The sequence below is a fragment of the Rattus norvegicus genome, chromosome 6, assembly GCF_036323735.1.
Source record: "Rattus norvegicus strain BN/NHsdMcwi chromosome 6, GRCr8, whole genome shotgun sequence".
Taxonomy (NCBI): Eukaryota; Metazoa; Chordata; class Mammalia; order Rodentia; family Muridae; genus Rattus; species Rattus norvegicus.
Window position 1 is genome coordinate 36944986 of NC_086024.1, and position 19705 is coordinate 36964690.

The window sequence follows — 19705 nt, forward strand, 5'->3', positions numbered from 1 at the left end:
TCTTTTTTTAAAAAAAGATTTATTCATTTATTATATATAAGTACACTGTAACTGTCTTCAGATACACCAGAAGAGGGCATCAGATCTCTTTACAGATGGTTGTGAGCCACCATGTGGTTGCTGGGAATTGAACTCAGGACCTCTGGAAGAGCAGTCGGGGCTCTTAACCACTGAGCCATCTCTCCAGCCCACTTCATTCTCTCTTAATCACACTTACAGCCTCTATTCCCAAACAGCCTTCTTCACAGCTTCTAGGTAGACTAAAAATTTGGGGAGACTCTCTTCAACGAATTACGTTCAATGCCTGTCCTGAGCATTTGGCATTCACAAGTGGCCTCAGGCAGAGAGTACCCACTTCCCTTTTGTCCCATGAAGCTGTGTCCTGGTACTTAGTGTCAGGTTCTGTGCTTGAGCCCTAGTTTGGTGCCTATTTCTTTGTGCCTCCTGCTCCAATGAGCTTCAGTGACTCACAAAGAAGTCTCTGCTAATGGTAGAGACAGTGACATGCTTGCCTTCCTTCCTGCAGGGCATCGCAGGCCGGGGAACACCTTTTCCGTATCATTACCTGCCATCCAGAACATTATCCTTGTGTGGCTCGGCATGGCTAGCCTTCCGGGGGAGTGGCTCCTTCCTGAGCATCCCTCCAGCCGGCTCCCCATCATCTACTCACTCAACCTCTGAGAAAGGCAGAAAAGGACTCTAAAAAGGAAGCCTGGAGGCTACAGCCTAGGGCTTCCAGAGAGTGAGGGCCTCGGTGCTGCTGTCTCAGAACTGGCTGGCCCACACTGGTTTCCTGCCTCTGGAGAGCAGGCTCTTAGCCTCCCTTGTGTTTGCCTCTCTTTTTGTTTCTGATTTAATGGCCACTTTACTGACTTCCCCTGACAAGTGCTTTAGGTCCCAGAGGGCCATGTTTTTAGATGAGAAAGAAGGACAACAGGTTTCTTGTCCACCTGTTTCCCCAGCATGCAAGACTGTAGAGAGGTTGAGCAGACACCCAACAGTGACCTTACTTCTGCCCCAGGCTGGTATTTAATTAACTCCAGTGAACTTCTTTCTGGTTGTCTGGTTGGCCAAGGATTCGAACCCAGGCCTGCTGGACTGTGAAATCCCTAAAAGAGAGGACCAGATATTGGATGGTAAGGGAAGCTGGGGGGTGCAGTGGAGCGCAGATGTGACGGAGCGGGGCGGGCATCTCATTAGATGTCTTACTTCATACCTGCCACTGAGCTCCCCCCCCCACCCCCACCCCACCACTGGTCTGCCGACTCCGGCAGTGACGTAGGTGCGTCCCTTGCCTTTCTGTGGCTCAGGAACCTTGTAAAATGGCAGCACGGAATCATCTGACCCACTGAGGCCGGATCACGCTGTTTAAGTGTGGGCCATGGAGCATGTGGGAAGGAGGGTAGATGGAACTTGCTGGAAACCAGCCATTCTGATGAGACTTGCCAATATCATCAGGGCGGTGGGAGTGGCGACCTCCTCCCAGCCCACCCTACAAAGTAGACAAGGGCGTTTTCCCAGCACCATGGAGACAAATAAACACATCGTCCTCTCTCTCCCAGCCCCTGACCTTTTGTTCAGAGCTGCAGGCTGGGTGCAGAAGCCCGTGAAGGGAGAGCCTGTAGACAGAGACAGCTGCCTCCATGAATCCCCACCCCCCACCCCACGTTTCCCTTCCATGCCTTGCTCCCACCGGGTAGCAGAGCTAGCTAGGATCCCGTTCTTTCCAGAGTCTGCACACAAATATTTAGGCACGGATGCTCTCAGCAGTGTTATTCTCAACAGTTTCCTGTCCACAGGAAACAACCCAAATACCCGCGGGTTAATGGATGAAGATACTGTGGTATATCCATATATGGCTTAACACCATTCTGCACGGAGAGGAAGAACTTCCAGTGGCTGCGGCGGGGCGGACCTCAAAAACAGGTTAAGTCAAAGAAGCCAGGCCCAAAATGCATTACAAGATTCCCATTTGTGTGGAAATCTGGAAAGGGTAAAATTGTGGTGTGGGCAGGAAGCAGATGGGAGTGGTTGGGGGGCTGAGACGTGCGGGAGAGAATCAACTGCCAGCAGCCAGGAGAAAACATTTACATTTCAGAGCAGGGAAAATGATCTAAATGTGAGCTTGCCTGTAAACATTCACTCAGATTCTCCAAGCCCCTCAGTTTAAGTAGGGGAGCTTTTACTGCTTTTCAACCCTGACTCTGTGAAGCTGTGCAAAGAGGAACCCCGGTCTGAAGCCAGCCCTACCTCAGCGGATCCAGGGATTGTGCCCGTTGGTATTTACCCAGAGGAGTTGAAAGATTTGAGTCTGCACACGAACCTCGTGTTTACAGCTCCGGCTTTACTCCTAATGACTCAAGCATAGAAGCAATCAAACCGCCCTTCCCCGAGCGAATGCATGAAGACTAGTACCCAGGCAGTGGAGTATATTAGTACTGCGAGGAGATGCACCAGGGGACCTCCATAGGTTAGAGGAGAGCTTCACGTAGGGGAGAGCTTCACGTGCCTATTGCAAAGTGAGAGACCATCTGAGAGACAGGACTGAGTCGTGCCAACTCGGTAGCACAAGAGGAGCATGACATAGTCAGTGAGAACATCACTGGTTGCCAAAGGGTCAAGGGGAAGGAGGGATGAGTGGCTCAAGGACAGGGAAATTGCTCAGGGTGGATACCCCACAGTGGACATGTACGTACATTTGTCCAAACACTTAGAATACACACCAAGAGTCAGCCTAATAAAAACTAGACTCTATAGGATCAGCGGCCATTCTTTACAGCAGAGTATCCATGGTGAGGAGGTTATGCGTTTGGAGGAGGAGAGGCCAGAAGATTATGGACTATATGGGGACTCTGTACTGTCTGTTGTTTTTCTGTAAACCTAAAACTGCTCTAAAATATAAAAACCTATCTGAAAACAGGGGCTTGAGAAGTGATTCAGTTTGGCAAAGGGCTTAAGTTCAGATCCCCAGCACCCACATATGGCAGTGCGGGCCTACGGTCTCAAGCATTGGAGAGCCACAGACGAGCAGGTCTCTGGAGCTCACAGGCCAAGGGAACCTAGCCAAGTCAGTGAGCCCTAGGTTTTGTGACACTGTCTCAAGAAATAAGGTGCAGAGTGATTGCAGAAGACACCCAGTGTCGGGGTTGGGGATTTAGCTCAGTGGTAGAGCGCTTGCCTGGCAAGCTCAAGGCCCTGGTTCGGTCCCCAGCTCCAGAAAAAAAAAAAAACAACAACAAAAAAAAAAAAAACCCAGAAGACACCCAGTGTCTACCTCTGACCTCTAAATATGAGCTCACAGTGGGTGCACACAGCTGCATGTATACACACCCATAAAGCACACACACAAGTGGGTGTGCACACTCCTGCATGTATACACACCTGTAAAGCGCACACACAATCTCTCTGAACACATAAATTTAGGAAGGACCCACCAGGAAGTCTCTTAATTCAGAGGACAGTTCCCACTCCTAGAGGTTAGCCCTGCCTCCCTGAACCCTGGCCTCCCCTTGTGCTGTCACTCATCTGGGATTTAGGTAAGACTCAGCAAACATCTTCCTGGTGGTGGTCAGGATTCTTGTCCCAGAGATAACCACACGGAAGGAAGGAGCTGTGGACATCTATGGAAGAATAGAAGTCTCTAAAATGCCCTGGAGAAATTCAGGGACAAAAATCCCCAGTGGGCCTGGACACCATCTGGCTTTATCTCCATATGAGATTTCCAGCTTTTGTCCCTTCCTCAAGCTGTCCCATGTTATCCTAAATAGTCAAGAGTCACTGGTCAGAGAGAGATGTCCAAGGTTCTCCCTGAAGCCTTCAGTAAATCCCAGGAGCCTAGGCCACATGGCTGTTGAGAAGATAGACCATCCAGGGAGTGAAGCCCTCATCACCCGACCCACCACTCTGGGCCCCTGAATTAGGCTATGAAGTTGCAGTCCTGCTGATGGTCTCCGGGGAGCCCTTTGGATTCAGTGTTGGGCCTCAGCTTGTTAGCATCCAGGAAGTACGGCTGTATGACGAAGCAGAGAACAAAAACTGCATCATCTCAGACTGTTCACTGCTGTGAGAACAACAAGGAGAGAGAGAGAGAGAGAGAGAGAGAGAGAGAGAGAGAGAGAGTAAGCCTGGTGAGGCCGGGGCCTCTCCCTCCCAAGCAGTACTCACTCGGCCGGCCGCTGACAGTGACCAAGAAGAAGTGGGTGCTTCATTGTGCTTTGTTTTGTTTCGTCTCATGGTTACAGGAACAAGCTAAGCAAGTCATTTCCTGTCCCTACTTTCAGCCCGAGACATTATTGTTACTAATAAATAAGAGGCAGGCTCCTGCTGTTGGCTCCTGCCTGAAGTCACACCCCACCCCCACCCCGAGCCATGGCATTTGAGCCGCTCTTGAGGACGGACACCCCTTAGACCTAAGGCTCAAGCGTCCTACATTTAAGGACAAGTTTAAGAGTCTGAATTCAAGAATAGCCCCCTCCCTGCAGGCTCGTGTAGGGATCAGGATGGCTGAGTGAGCTTTGCAGAAAATACCAAGCTATGGTAAGGGCCCTACCCAAGCTGTCTGGGCTCCCCCCGCTTCATCAATGCTTACCTCTTTCTTCTATGGATGTTAACTTCATGTCTTTGTCTAGCTTTTGTCCTTTTTGTTTTTCCTAGAAAAGCATCCCCTTCTTTAGATTTCAAAAGTATAAATTCTTCTCCTATAACTTTAAAATTGATTTTGTGCTATCAATAGTTTTCAATCTAGGGTTTTTAAAAAAATCTTTCTTTTAGCACTTATTTGTTTTTTAAAGATGTATTTATTTATTATATATGAGTACACTGTAGCTGTCTTAGGAAAGGGCATCAGATCTCATCAGAGACAGTTGTGAGCCACTGTGTGGTTGCTGGGAATCGAACTCAGGACCTCCAGAAGAGCAGTCTGTACTCTTAACTGCTGAGCTATCTCTCCAGTCCCACTGTCCAGCTTTTATATTTTGTACTTATGTACACACCAGAAGAGGGTATCAGATCCCATTACAGATGGTTGTGAGCCACCATGTTGTTGCTGGGATTTGAACTCAAGACCTCTGGAAGAGCAGTCAGTGCTCTTAACCACTGAGCCATCTCTCCAGCCCATCTTTTAGCACTTATATCTACAAGAAATGAAGGTCACTGTTCTTTCTGTCTTAAATGTATGTAAAGGGGTGTGTGTATGGATGTGTTTGTGTGCGTATGTGATATGATTATGGTATATGGACTTGTTAATGTCCGTGTGTGCTTGTGTGTGTGTGTCTATGTGTACAAGCTTTTAGAGGTCAGAGGTCAACACTGTATGTCGGTCCCCAATCATTCTCCACCTTTATTTTTTTTGAGTCAGGGTCTCCCACAAAGTCTAAAACTCATCAGTTTGACAAAGCTGGCTGGCCAACGAGCTCCAGTTTCGTGCCCAGACTTATGTACTTGCATGGCAGGAAATTCACCAGCAGTGCTACCTCCCAAGCCCTTCTACCTGTCATTCACCTTGTCTTTAATCCCAGCACTCAGGAGACAGAGGCAGGTGGATTATCTATGAGTTCTAGGCCAGCCTGGTCTACAGGGTAGACTTCCAGGACACACGGAGAAACCCTGTCTCAAAAAAATAAATAAAAAAACAAAAATAAACATACCAATAATAAGCCTGGTCTATCTAATGAGTGTCAGGACAGACAGAACTGCACAGTGAGACCCTGTCCCAGATAGATAGATAGATAGATAGATAGATAGATAGATAGATACTAAAAAACCAGATAGTTTGGGTTTTAAATATATATATTATTCTATTTTTATATACCTTTATATAAATGTATATACAATTTTTTTCTAGTTTATTTGTATGTATGCCTTTCCCTAGGAAGCCACATCGTCAACATCCATCAAAGCAGAGTTTGGTCATCTCCTATTCATTTTGTCGTTTATCATTCTCATTTTTGTTGATCTTTTTCAACAAGTATAAATTTGAAGTTTTTATCTCTTATTTAAAATATAATCCACTATTTAAAATGCTAGTAACGTCTATGTGTTTCCCCAGGTCCTCTCCTTGGTTTTGCTATCCCTTTGTAATTCATTTTAAGTTTCATTGAATTATATACCTTGTTTAGAGAGAATATATAGTTTCAAATGTATTGGTTATATTTCCCAGGGCTCTGTATTCTCATTTATTCTGGATTACTTGGACCATCGTTTCTGAGAGAGGATATATTAATACATCTCACCGTGGTGATTTTCTCAAGTGCTTCTGGGTGGGTGCCGTTTGGTGCCAGTTCTAACTAAGGATCAGCAAGGTAGACTCTGACCTCGTCCCAGAGCAGGGCTGGGAACCTCTGTGAAGATTTGTCTATGTTGTGACTCCCATGCCTCTAACAGGAAGGTACTAAGCACTGCCCTAGGCTCGTTCTGACTTTGTATTCTAACCAGCATATAGGTCTCCAGCCATCGCCTTCACAGAGGTACTTGGCTCAGGGGTTGGGCACTTCTGACCTCCTCTAGCTAGCTGAAAGGGACATGATTACAGTTTTTGTTTTTGTTTGTTTCCACAGATTGTCAGCAGGTGCCACCTGCCATGGGTCAGATCCTCTGGAGCACCTGTGATTCGGTGACTGCCAAATCTGGCTGGAGGGTTTGGGGATTTATCTGTCCTGTTCCAGGCAGGTTAAGACATGCCTCTTCACAGCAAACCTGGCCTCTAAAGAATGTCTAAAGGCTTCCGGCATGCTCCCCAGCACTATGTCTGCATCTTCTGGGTAGTGAGGAAAGGCCCAGGAGAACTCATGCCAACTGACTAGACGAGGCCCAGAACATTCGTAGTTGTAAACATGGGTTTGTTTTTTGTTTGTTTGTTTGTTTATTTGTTTTTGTTTTTGTTTTTTGTTGTTTTTTGTTGTGTTTTGTTTTGTTTTGTTTTGTTTTTGAGGAAATGGTGGGCAGAAATGGAACTCGTGTGGCCAAAGGCAGGAGAGTGAGTAGGGGCGGGAGCTACCATGATGACCACAGAGGGATTTCAAGAGGCAGAAGAGTGTTTGGTGGAGTCTTGAGATCTCTCTCTCTCTCTCTCTCTCTCTCTCTCTCTCTCTCTCTCTCTCTCATAAAATACATATACACACACACACACAGAGCACAGGCTAGTCTTGTGTGTCAACTTGACACAAACTAGAATTATCTGAAAGGAGGAAACCTTGATGCCTCCATGAGATCCAGCTGTAGGCATTTTCATAATTAGTGATTGATGGGGGAGGGCCCTGCCCATTGTAGGTGGTGTCATCTCTGGGCTGGTGGTCCTGGGTTCTATAAGAAAACAGGATGAGCAGACCATGAGGAGCAAGCCAGTAAAGAGCACCCCTCCATGGCCTCTGCATCAGCTCTGTCTCCAGGTAACAGCCCTCCTTGAGGCCCTGTCCTGACCTCCTCCGATGACAGATGATCTGGAAGCAGAATAAGCCTTTTTCTCCTTCTCCCCAGCTTGCTTTTGGGTCATATTTTCATTTCAGCAATAGAAACCCTAACTGACACACACACCCAGGTACACACACACACACACACACACACACACACACACACACACACCCAGGTACACACACACACACACACACACACACCCAGGTACACACACACACACACACACACACACACACACACACACCCAGGTCAGCAACAAGACCAGAAGAAGTTCTGGCCAGAGCAATTAGGCAAGAAGAAAGCCGAGATCAAAGGCACCCACATGACTAAAGGAGCAGTAAAAGTGTTCTTTTTGCAGATGATGTGATTTTTACATGTAGACAGACACTCGTAAAAAATTCTCATTCAGACAGGGAAAATTATGATAGCTAATAAATGAATTCCATGGAGCCAGCGGATATAATAAAAACATTCCAATCAGTCATATATCTATACACAATGTGGAAAGCTAAGAAAGCGATTCCATGCTTTCTTTCTGGACTATCTACAAAATAAAATACTCAGAAGTGAGTTTAACCAAGAAGGTTAAAGACTTATTCCCTGAAGACCATAAAGCATTAGTGATGGGATGGGAACATGATGAGTCAACAGCTAAGGCCAGAGTTAAGATCCCAAACACCCACTAAGTGCTCTGTGGGCGTGGTGACCCCACCTGCAATTCTAGCCTTGCAAAGCAGAGACAAGAGGTCCCCAGGTCAGCTGGTGAGAGACAATAGCCTGGATTTAAGACAGAGAACAATTGAAGAAGATTCCCAACACACACACACACACACACACACACACACACACAAATACACATGTTTATGTGCAGCATATACACATACACATAAAGAAGATGAGAGAACACTGCTAAAAGAAATTAAGACCCAGGGAACGAAAAAGACACTTATAGTCATGGGTTAAAAGCCTCAATTAACACCGGGGCTAGAGAGTTAGCTCAGATGGCTTGGATGTTAAGAGCACTGTTGTTCTTACAGAGGACCCAGGTTCAATTCCCAGCACCCACATGGCAGCTCACACCATCTGTGACTCTAGTCCCAAATACTCCTGCGCCCTCTCTGTCCTCTGAGGACACTGCATGCACATGGTAAACACACATACAATACACTCAGGCTAAACACACACATAAAACAATTAAATAAATAAATCTAAATGGTTTAAGGCTTAATTTTGTTAGAAGGCAAATATAGGACAATGTTATCCATACCTAAATTCCAGTGACCTTCAGAAAAAAGAAAGAAAAAGAGGAAGAAAGGAACAGAAAAGTTAATCTTAAGACGCACATGGAGCCAGGCACCATGCCTCGTGCCTAATCCCACCATTTTGGAAGCTGGAGCGTGAGATTCTCCATGAGTTCCAGGTCAGTCTGGGATACAGAGTGAAACCTGGTCTCAAAGGAATGAAATATATAGAATTGCGAGGGACTCTGGACAGTCAACGCAGTCTTGAGAAAGAACAGAGTTGAAAGGCCTTGGGTGTCCTGATTTCAAAACTTACCACAAAATTAGACTAATGAAGTCAGTAGGGTACTGGCACAAGGCTGGACATGCAGATCCGAGAATTCAGATATGAACTTGTACATCTACAAAACTTGATTTTTTTTTTTTTTTGAGGCAGGCCCTCATATAGCCCAGGCTGGCCTCAAACTTGCTATGTGGTCAAGCATGACCTTGAAAATCAGATCCTCTTGCTTCTAAGTTCTGGGTTATGGGTGTAAACCACCAAGCCTGGTTTACACAGTGCTGGGGAACTGAATTTAGGACCTCGTGCATGCTAGGCAAAATCAGCTCAAAGGAGAAAAAATATAAAACTTGATCGAATCCAGAACCTTTCTGCATCAGGGTTCATCATTAAGAGCATGAAAAACAGCCCAGAAAAGGAAAGGAAACAGTTTGATGATTTTTTTTCCCTCCTGAGAGAGGTTTTCTCTGTGTAGTGTGGCAATCCTGGAACTTGCTCTGTAGAACCAAACTGGCCTTGAACCCCTGTCTCTGCCTTCTGAGTGCAGGGATTAAACCTAGCTTGGCTTGGTGGTTCTTAAAACATCCATCAGGACTTCTTAGTAGAAATGATATGGCCCAGAAATCCCACGACTAAGTTATACAGGCAAGATCATTGAAGACAAGTGTTTGAATAAGTGAAACACACAGAAAACCCATAAGGCTTCATAATAAACTCTAAGTAGAAACAGCCCGAATGCCTACTGGTGGGTGAATGAAGACAATGTGGTACATCCATATAGTAGAATATTGTTCAGTCATAAACTGCATCAAGTCTGGTAGCTAAGGGATGGGGGAGCTTTGGGAACTCTAAGCTGAGTGAAGGAAGCCATGTATAGAACATCGTTTATATGAATTTCATAAAACATGGAAAAGTCAGAGTCTGAGAGATGAGAGGCCACTTACCAGAGGCCAGGGAGGGAGGAATGAGAGGAAATTTCTTGTTGAGGCTAAGCGGCCTCCTGCAGTGGTAAAATGTTCTGGAAACGGATGGTGGTGACGGTTGCACCATATGGTGAACGCACTAAATACCACCGAATTGGACATTTAGGAATGTTTTGAATGGTAAACATTATGCTATGTGCTTTTTATCAACCCCCTAAAATATCTAAATAGATAAACCTGGAGTGTTACGGTTGAACTTCCCTGCCAAACCAGGACGCCACGGAGCAAAGCATGATGGGAAAGAAGAAATGACCTGGGAAGTCTCTCAGTTTGGGGGGGTGGGGGAGGAGGCTGGACACGTGAAGCCTGTCACAGCCTAGCCAAGCAACTTCTGCAGTCCGTGTTGAAATCCTGCTGAAGAGAGGCTGGCTGCCAGGAGCTGCAGGCCTCCCAGGTTTGTGATGCTCTCGTTGTGTGTGCGCGCATTTCCTGTGACTAATGTGGGCTGGGGCTTGTCTCTCTTGGCTGCAGCTAGACTGAAGACAAGCTCTCCCCTGGTTTGGCAGGAAGCGTTTGAAGCTACTGCCAAGACATCTGCTTCATCTCTCTTGGCAACAACAGGCATCCTGAGAGACAGACTCTGGGCTTGGAAGTCGGAACAACCAGCAATGATTCTTTCTCCTTTTCTCCTGTGGGACTTTAAACGGAAGCTCCCAGACCCAGATATAGATGGATCATATGCAGGGAGCCTGAGTTACAGAGAAGCCAGCACTGGGGTACAAAAATGAGGGATGGGGAGACATGGAGACTTCTGGCTTAGATAAATTCGGTTTGATTCTGAGCATGCCACTGTCTTAATGACATATGTGAAGTCACTGTGTGGAAAAGGAAAACATCTTCCTCAGGAGCTGAGCAGTGGGATTCTGAGGGAGAACACCCTGAAAACATGAACACATTCGGGGGGCTCTGGGGAGTTTGAGAAAAGCTCCCAGGGGGGCCTCCAGAGAAGTGGCCTATGGAGACCTGAAAGGACCAGTTCAGCTCTTAGCATAAAAGAGATTTATTTGTCCCAGAGGGACAAAGGGCAGTGGATAAAAGACAAAGACAGGAGATAGAGGATGAGGGAGAAGGGAAAGGGAACAAGAGAGAGGGATATTTGTCCCGGAGGGGGATAAAGGACTGCCTCTGGATAGAGAGGAGACAGACATGGCCGGGCTTCTAAACTTTGATAACTAGACCTTGGTGGTCACCCTCAGGAAGAGGAAGTGGCCAAATAAGGGAATAGACCTCAGGGGCTGTAGGAATGCATTCTAACAGTTTTTAGTGAGGCAGAGGGAATGGAGAAGGACAAGGCCTGCCAGAGCCATGTCTGCCACTCTCCGGCTGGCCAGAGTCCCTTCAAGACCACCACGTCAGGCACTCTGGCCTTGTATCCTCTGCCCTCTAATCTCCAGTCACCAGGGGCCTGACGTTGACTCACTAATTTTATAACCAAGGCCTCCAGACTCAGGGCTATCCCTGGTCAGGCTTTAAATACAGTTGCTGATTCAGGGGCCCGGAAGAGTAGGACATACGAGTAAAGACTAAAGGCTACTGCCACTCCAGCAAAGCGTAAGCACTTAGGGTCTCTGACGTGTGGATAGCCACCTCTCAGACCCTCGCCCAGCTTCCCGTAGAATAGGGCAGAGGTGGCTTCCCACAGCTACCCAGCAGCTCCTGTCTCCCTCTCCGAGGCTCTCATTCCCATAAACTTTGTGAATTGCTATTTGATTTTTTAATCGTGTTTTGGAGGAGTACGTGTCCAGTGGAGTCTGTGAAGGTCAGAGGACAGCTTGCTAGAACCTGTTCTCCCCTTCTAGCGTGTGGGTTCTGGGAATTGAGTTCAGGATTGGCAGCAAGCTCTAAGCCATCTCTCAGGGCTCCAACATTGTTATTTAAACATCAGCAGGACCGACAGCCCTTCCTTCCTATAAAGGGAATCTACAAACCGTGTGTATTTATAACACCTTCCGAGGACGGGGGGCCTTAGAGAGACTTGCCTTAGTCTGTTTTCTGTTGCTATAACAAAGTACTTAAGACCAAGTAGATTATAAAGAATGGATGTTTATTTGGCCAGTGGTTATGGAGGCTGGGAAGAAAAAGAGCCTGTGGTGTGTCATCTGCAAGGCATCTGGCCTGGAGGACAGAGGGCATCATCACATTAGGTAAGACAGCCAACCAACATGCCAGCTCCAGTTTCCTTCCTCTCTCCATAAGGCCACTAAGATTATCACAGCGGTCACGCCCTAGTCTTAACTAGCTCACAAGGGGACTGCAGCCCTCCAAATATCATTAGCATATGCATTTGGGGAATTAGATTTCCTGCATGCGTGCGTGCGTGCGTGCATGTGTGCGTGCATGTGTACCAGAAGCCAACCTTGGGTGTCGTTCAAGAGTCATCCCTCTTGTTTTGTTTTGGTTTTGGTTTTAGTTTGGTTTTGAGACAGTGTTTCTCACTTTCCTGGAACTTACTTAGTGGCCAACAAGCCCCAGGGATTCACCAGTCTCTGCCCCTCAGGGCTGTAAGTCCAAGAGTATGCAGCCTTTCTAAGGACACGCAGCGCTTGAGAATGCTGCACTGTGGGCTTGGACAAGTGGTTGAGCCAGAGTTCAAACCAGCTCAAATCACACTTGGGTTCCCATCTGTGTCCCCAGCCTTCTAGGTGGGCCAAGTAAAGTAAGTGCCACACGCCTGTCTGTCTGTCTTCCTTCCTTCCTTCTTTCTTCCTTTCTCTTCTCCCTTCTTTTCTTTTGTTTTTTGTTTGTTTGTTTTTGTTTGTTGTTGTTTTGTTTTGATTTGATTTGATTCAGAATTTCTCTGTGTAGCCCTGGCTGTCCTGGAACTCATTCTATAGGCCAGGTTGGCCTTGAACTCAGAGATCTGCCTGCCTCTGCCTCCCAAAGGCATGTGCTGCCAAATGCAGCTACCGGGCACTTTTCAGTGACCTTATTAGCATATAATTAGCATACCATACAGCACACCCACATGAACTGTAAAATTTGGTGGATTTTATTACATTCACAGAGTATACAACCACCACAACCAATTTTAAAACATCTATTGCCTCAGAAGAAAAAAAAAAAAAAAACCCAAGTCAGGTGTGTGATAACGCGCACCTCTGATACTAATCAATACTCAGGAGCAGAGACAGAGGCACATGAACTTGAGGCCGACCTCAGCTATGTGTGTGCTGTCAACTTGTCTCAAAAAGAAAGAGAAAGGGAAGTACTGGAGAGACCAGGGAGAAAGAAAGGGAGAGAAATTGATTCCACACTACTTAGCACTACACACAGACACACACACACACACACACACACACACACACACACACCTTCAAAGCTCTTAGATGGGCACTTTCTGTTTTCATTCCCTTCTGGACATTTTCTGCAAGCAGAATGGTGTTTACACATGACCTATTGGTAATCCCAACTTCTTCCAGGTAGCATACAGACCTCAAAGTTTGTTCATGTCGCCGCACGATCTGTGACTGCTTTATTCCTTTCTGTCGCCAAATATCTTTCCTTCCTGGGGATGTCATATGCTTTTGGCCATCTCTTCTCCAGCTGTTGGGTGGTTCAACAATCGGATGTTATAAATGATGCTGTTGATGGTCCTGCATAAGCCTTCATTTTCGTATGCATTCAAAATTATGCTTTCAGTTTTTACATGTGCCCAGAAGAGGGGTTGCTGAGGCAAGAGAGAAATCTGTGCTGAATGTTTGGGGGATCTGACACAATATTTTCTAAAACACACCATTTTACATCCCCACCAGAGGAGCCTGAAGGTCCCTAGCTATCTCCTCTTGGCACTGCCTGTGTTTTGATCTTAGCCACTGCGTTGAAGTGTATCACTCTGTGGCTTTGGTTGGCATCCCCCTAAGAGCTGCTGATATAGCCTGTCTTCTCACACGACTGTTCTGAGATACTTACACATGGCCTTTGGAGAAGCATCTGTTCAGATCCTTTGCCCTTTTTCTGAACTGGATTGTGTGTGTTTTTAGCACAGGGGGTGTTCCTTATGCATGTTAGCTCTAAATCCTTGATCAGGATTTGCAAATGTTCCCACTGTGTGCGCTACCTTTCACTTGCTTCATGGTATCCGCTGAAAACCAAGAAGTTTAACTTTGTATTGTTTTTGTGTGTACACAAACAATTTTTCAGTATTCTCTGACAACTTCATACATGTGTGTATTTTAGTCATTTTAACCCTGAATTAGCCTCAGTCACCCTTCTTCCCAATGACCCCTCCTGTTTTCATGTTCTGTGTGTGTGCGTGTGTGTGTGTGTGTGTGTGTGTGTGTATGCCTGTGTGTGCCTCTGTGTGTGTGCTTCTGTGTGTGTGTGTCTGTGTGTGTGTCTGTGTGTGTGTCTGTGTGTGTGTCTGTGTGTGTGTATGCCTGTGTGTGTGTATGCCTGTGTGTGCACCTGTGTGTGTGTCTGTGTGTGTGTGTCTGTGTGTGTGTGTATGCCTGTGTGTGCACCTGTGTTTGTGTCTGTGTGTGTGTGTCTATGCCTGTGTGTGCACCTGTGTGTGTGTGTCTGTGTGTGTGTGTCTGTGTATCATTAAGTTTAACCAAGTTTGCTTGCACTGGCAGGTATGGGCTAACTTAAGCAAAGGCAACTTAGCAATGACTACAGCACCAAGAAAACTTACTCTCCACCCCAAAGCAACCATTAACTGCCAATGCTCCTGGCAATGAGACTGGGCCTTCTCCCACCCATATGGAATGCTGATGGCTCAGTCTCCTGCAAGGAACCACAGCTGCTTTGGTTCATGGGTGTGATACATGTGTCACATCTGGACGACAGCGTTCCACGGCGCTCTTTCCTGTCCTCTGGCTCTTTTGTCCCCTCTTTTGCAATGGCACTGGAGTTCCTGGATGGGGTGATGCTGGTGTCCTGTTTAGGGCCGAGTATTCAATATTCACACTCATTCCAAAATTTGATGCATTTATCTCATTTTTCTTTAAAAACCTTCACTTTTAGAATCATGGAGTTTCCGGGTTTTTTTTGTTTTGTTTTGTTTTTTAAAGTAATATTTGATGTAAAGAAATAAGTTCAGCCTGAGACAATGATTGAATCGAAAAGAAAAGAGCCCTACAGAATGAGAAGTTGGAAGGATCTAAGAGCCTAGACAAGAACCACTGCTTTTGCAAGCCCAGGCATTTAAAGCATCCTTCCATTATAGTTTACTTCATTCCAGAGATAATTTGATGCCACTTTAAAAACATCAGGCGAAACAAAATGCCACAAATATAGAATTACGAGATAAGCATAGTGGTTCACACCTGTAATCCCCGCCACTCACAATGCTGAAGCAGGAGGATTGTGAGCTTAGGGTCAGCCTTGGCTATACACCAGACCGTGCCTCGACATCAACCAAGAATTCTAGGCTAATTGAAGATGTGCGACTAAGACACTCTGGAGCCGGAAGCAAAATTATAAACACAGGATTCCACAAGACTGCAGCATAGAACGAGACCCATGACTGAGAGGAGCTGCCACTTTCTCTGACACAAAGGCAACAGAGGCGTCTTCTCCCTGCCCCCTCTTAAAGGGAACACACATTTGACTTTACCAACTAAAAGAGAGTGTGGGTGGCCAGTCTTAACACCAAAACTAAAGTTATCTGAGAGGAGGCATCCCTAGTTGAAAAAACGTTCCTCAACATGCAGCTAAGCACCGGCCTCTGCAGCAGCTCCTGCCTCCCAAAAGCTATGGTCAAGGGCGGGCTGTGCCACCACTGCCCCGCACACGTGTGATTTCTAAGACAGTAAATGAGACCCAGCAGCCTAGAAAACAGAGAAAAGAATAGCAGCAGGTGGAATATTGAGACCCACAAGCCATTTGCAGGAGACTGAAACTTTATTTTTTTAATTAATTTATTGGGTTTTTTTTGTTTGTTTGTTTTGTATATGGGTGTTTTGCTTGTATGTGTACCACATGCATGCCTGATGCCTGACAAGGCCAGAAGAGGGTTTTAGACCCCACCCCCGCCCCCTACTACCCCCCCAGAGTTATAAACGGGTATGAGCTGCAGTGTAAGTGCAGAAATTGAACCCAGATCCTCTGAGAGAACAGCCAGTGCTAGAAAATAAATAAATAAATAAACAAACAAACAAACAAACAAATAAATGCATTCATACATATATACATACACACACACATGCACAATCAATAAACAAAGAATAAATACAGAGAGATAGCTCGGCCAGTAAACGCTTATAGGGCAAGCATGAGGACCCAAGTTCGATCCCCAGAACACTTTGAAAAAGGCCAGACTCCTGTGACCCCAGGTTCTGTGGAGATGGGAACAAGAGGATCTTGTTGAGCAGGCAGTCTAGCCCAATGCTGAACTCTAGGGACTCAAAGACTAAGGAAGGACTGAAGCGCTGGTTCAGCAGTTGAGAGGGTTTCTTCTTTCAGAAGACCAAAACTAAGTTCCTAGCACCGTCGGGCAGCTCACTGTAACGGCTGTAACTCCGACTTCAGGGTAATCCAAAGCCGCTGGTCTCAGGCACCGCGCTCACATGCGGGCTCGCGCACACAAATGCACATAATTAAAAGTAAAATAAATCGGACAAATGAGGTAGGAAGTAATTAAAGGACCTCCCCACTGTCAACCTGGCTTCCATACACACACACACACACACACACACACACACACAAAAGGAAGCAGAGTGAAGTACCTATTCATTATAGAAAATTCAGACAAAGAACGATATTAATTCATCATCTCAGTTTTCAGGCTCAGCTGCTGCTAACACATTTGAAACGTTTTTAGAATTTATTGCACGTGTCATTTTTTCTTTTTTTCTACAGAAATGCCATCCCATGATCCATGGGCTCGTTTCCGCGCATCATGAAGAGTTTCACGAAAACAACGGGCACTGTCATTTGAGGCCTGCGCTTTGACGGCTGCGCCAGGCCTTAGAAGATGGCCGCTCATTTGGTATTTGGGTTATTTCTATTTGTTTTTGTCCCTCTGTGATTCGAGGTGCCATGGCGACTTTGGGGACCATGCTGGGAACGTTCTCTTTAGTTTGCCAGGTTCTCTGTGACTTGAAAGCACGATCCATCTCCTGGTGGAGCCCTTGTAGCTTGTCATAATGGCACTTTGTGGCCTTAATGAGAACAGGGCTCTATTAATCCCTCTTCGTCTGACCTCAGCCAACCTTGCCCTCTGTGCGAGTGGGATTCCTAAGCCCTTGGGGCCCATTCGAGCTGTTGTCATAGTGATTGGTGCAGGATGGGGGCAGGGTCACTAGGCCAATATCCCTAACCAGTCCAATTCTGTCTTAATGACATGCTCAGGGCATGACTGCCCAGCAGCTGGGTGACAAACCAAGCAGTCAGGGCATCATGGAGCCTGACATGACAGCACTGAGGCTGGGACACCTGGAAGCTCTCCGGGGCCTGGTTAACTTGTCCCACAAAAAGAAGCTTAGCTGACTTGTCTGGGGAGTGCAAAAGGGTGTGAAGTCACCATTGCTCACGGCCCTGAAGCTACACTCATACCAGACGCTGGCGGGCCAATATCCTGCGAGCATCTGGGAAGACACTGTACCCAAAATGCTCATTCATGACCACAGTGGATATTCACAGAACCTGGGCAGAGAGGCTACTCATTACTGTGTACAGCAAAGGTCTCTGCTGCCATCTCTGAATGAGATGTATCAATGGTGAAACTGAGACCCGTGAAACTAGCCGATTCCAAACCAGCAGTTAAAAGGCATAGTCTGAACCCAGAGCTCCCTCTCCCCGACTCTCTCTCTCTCTCTCTCTCTCTCTCTCTCTCTCTCTCTCTCTCTCTCTCTCTCTTCTGGAAAGGACCTCCTTTGGAATCTGTTTAAAGGCAGTTAGGTTATTTTTTGTTTGTTTGTTTTAAAACTGGAAGGTTCTTTTTTTTTTTTTTTTTCTTTTCTTTTTTTTTTTCCGGAGCTGGGGACCGAACCCAGGGCCTTGCACTTGCTAGGCAAGCGCTCTACCACTGAGCTAAATCCCCAACCTAAAACTGGAAGTTCTTTAAACCTGATCTTTAAGGGGATCTTTAAGGGGAAAAAATAAAGTGTGTGTGTGTGTGTGTGTGTGTGTGTGTGTGTGTGTGTGTGTATTCTTGTTGTGCAAGTTTTCCATAAGTACATTTTTCTTTGGGGAAGGAAAGAGAGGCAGAGACAGAGAGAGGGAGCACGCAGACAAGGCTAAACTTGTTGGCCTCTGTCAACAATCCCAGCATCCTCCCTCTCCAGATGGAATCCTGGCTTGGAACATGCGCAAATCTTACTTTAAATTGTCTAAATCTCTTTTGCTTGACTCTAAGTGGCCTGGATGATTGGGGTGACGCAAATCCATGTCCTCAGCTGGACCTGCGCCCAGGCAGTTCACTAGGCTGTGGGCGTCCCTTTGGCTGCCTGAGGTCAACAGCATTGCCAGCAAGGGATGTCCTTCCCTGCCTTAGGGAGATGGCAGCAGGAGAGGGACATGTGGATCTCCTGTGCTGTGTCCTTGCTCAGCCCAGAGCCCTGACAGGTCTTCTAACTTCTTGCCCTAGTTGTGGTTTCAGAATCCCAATAGATCTGCCTGGACTGGATGCCAGGAGTTTGGGCAGATGAACAGAGAAGCCTTCACTACGTTTAACAGTCTCCTTAGTAAGTCTTAAAACTCCCCAGGACAGTGTAGAGACCTTTAGTTCCAGACTCGATATCTGGTGCCTTATCAGCTCGCCATGCTGTTCTCGCCACCTGTTTCATAGCATCTGACTCTTCGTCCTGGTCCCTCTGTCCCCTCCACCAGAGAAAACTTCAGAGGAACAACAGATCCACATTTCTGAGAAGAATGTAAAGAGCACCAAAATCAGAGAAATGAATCCATAGGACATTAATGCTGACTTTAAAGACAGGTCATAGAGGGAGGTTTCCCCGGCACCCCACCTACGACCCCAAGCCGATTAACTTCCTGGCTAGGTCACTGCACCGCTCCCAGGCAGGGCCTGGCATTAACTACCTGCAGACACAGCCTGCTCCCCACCCATCCCTCTGGCCAGAGTACAGTCATAGAAAGTCCAGGGGAATTCTGAAGACAGATAATGATTTGCCTTCTAGGAAAGGAAAAGCCGGGCAGCCCTCAAATAACCCCCAACGCCTAATCGCACGAGAGACTGCCACATCAGTACTTCTAGATTCCCAAACCAGAGACATCACATCCAGCAGGCCCGGGGTGGTGGGTTGGTTGGTTAGTTTGTTTAACCAATGTTTGTCTCCCCTGCTTCAGTTCTTACCTACGTTCCTAACACCCATGGCCTATAAACTCAGAGAGGTTTCCAGCTGAGGGAACACGAGATCCCTAAGATCCCCCGCCACTCAGCTGCAACCCTATCTCTTTAAAATTAACTTTCATCTTTTGCAGCCTCGAGAAGAGGCTAGAGGCATAGTGATGCCCACACACGTCTATCAGGACACTAAACCTACACAAAACCTTCCTTAGCCCCCAAAACATCAACTGTAAAGTTGGGGCAGAGTTAGAGCCGCTGAGAACATGTCACTTGTGTAGTGCTGCTGGGACCAGGTCACAGTGACCTGTTGTGGTAAACATTATTTGGGGGGTTCTACCCCACCTTGGATCATTTAGTTCCCAAATAAAAGCAGCAAAACCTTTATATTTATAATAAGCCTTAAAGCATAGAGCTGGGCAGATATTTACCCTTTGGACCACTTATCTACTTCCCTGTCAAAAACCCCAAGATACCGCTCGCCAAGTTCCGCCTGGGCCACTCCTACTCCAACTGGCGGGCTCTCGTGGTGGGCTCAGCATTT

The 19705-nt window shown here is 46.6% G+C and overlaps 2 long non-coding RNA genes across 8 annotated transcripts in view; one reads left to right on the top strand and one right to left on the bottom strand.

Moving 5' to 3' along the window:
* On the bottom strand, positions 1-10356 carry LOC120103507 (uncharacterized). Its single transcript, XR_005505789.2, has 3 exons — positions 9876-10356; positions 4589-4649; positions 1-4060 (listed from the first exon to the last, which is right to left on the bottom strand). It is a non-coding gene; the product is annotated as an uncharacterized LOC120103507 (long non-coding RNA).
* LOC102550373 (uncharacterized) overlaps positions 10106-19705 on the top strand; it is a 22033-nt gene continuing 12433 nt past the window's right edge. For 3 of the 7 annotated variants that reach the window (XR_005505784.1, XR_001838325.2, XR_010052515.1), the window contains exons 1-2: positions 10160-10308; positions 16716-16845. This is a non-coding gene — a long non-coding RNA (uncharacterized LOC102550373). Of the gene's footprint in view, positions 10309-11936; positions 12059-16715; positions 16846-19705 lie in introns of those variants that run through there. The other 4 variants (XR_010052516.1, XR_010052517.1, XR_005505785.2 and 1 more) reach the window with 4 other exon arrangements.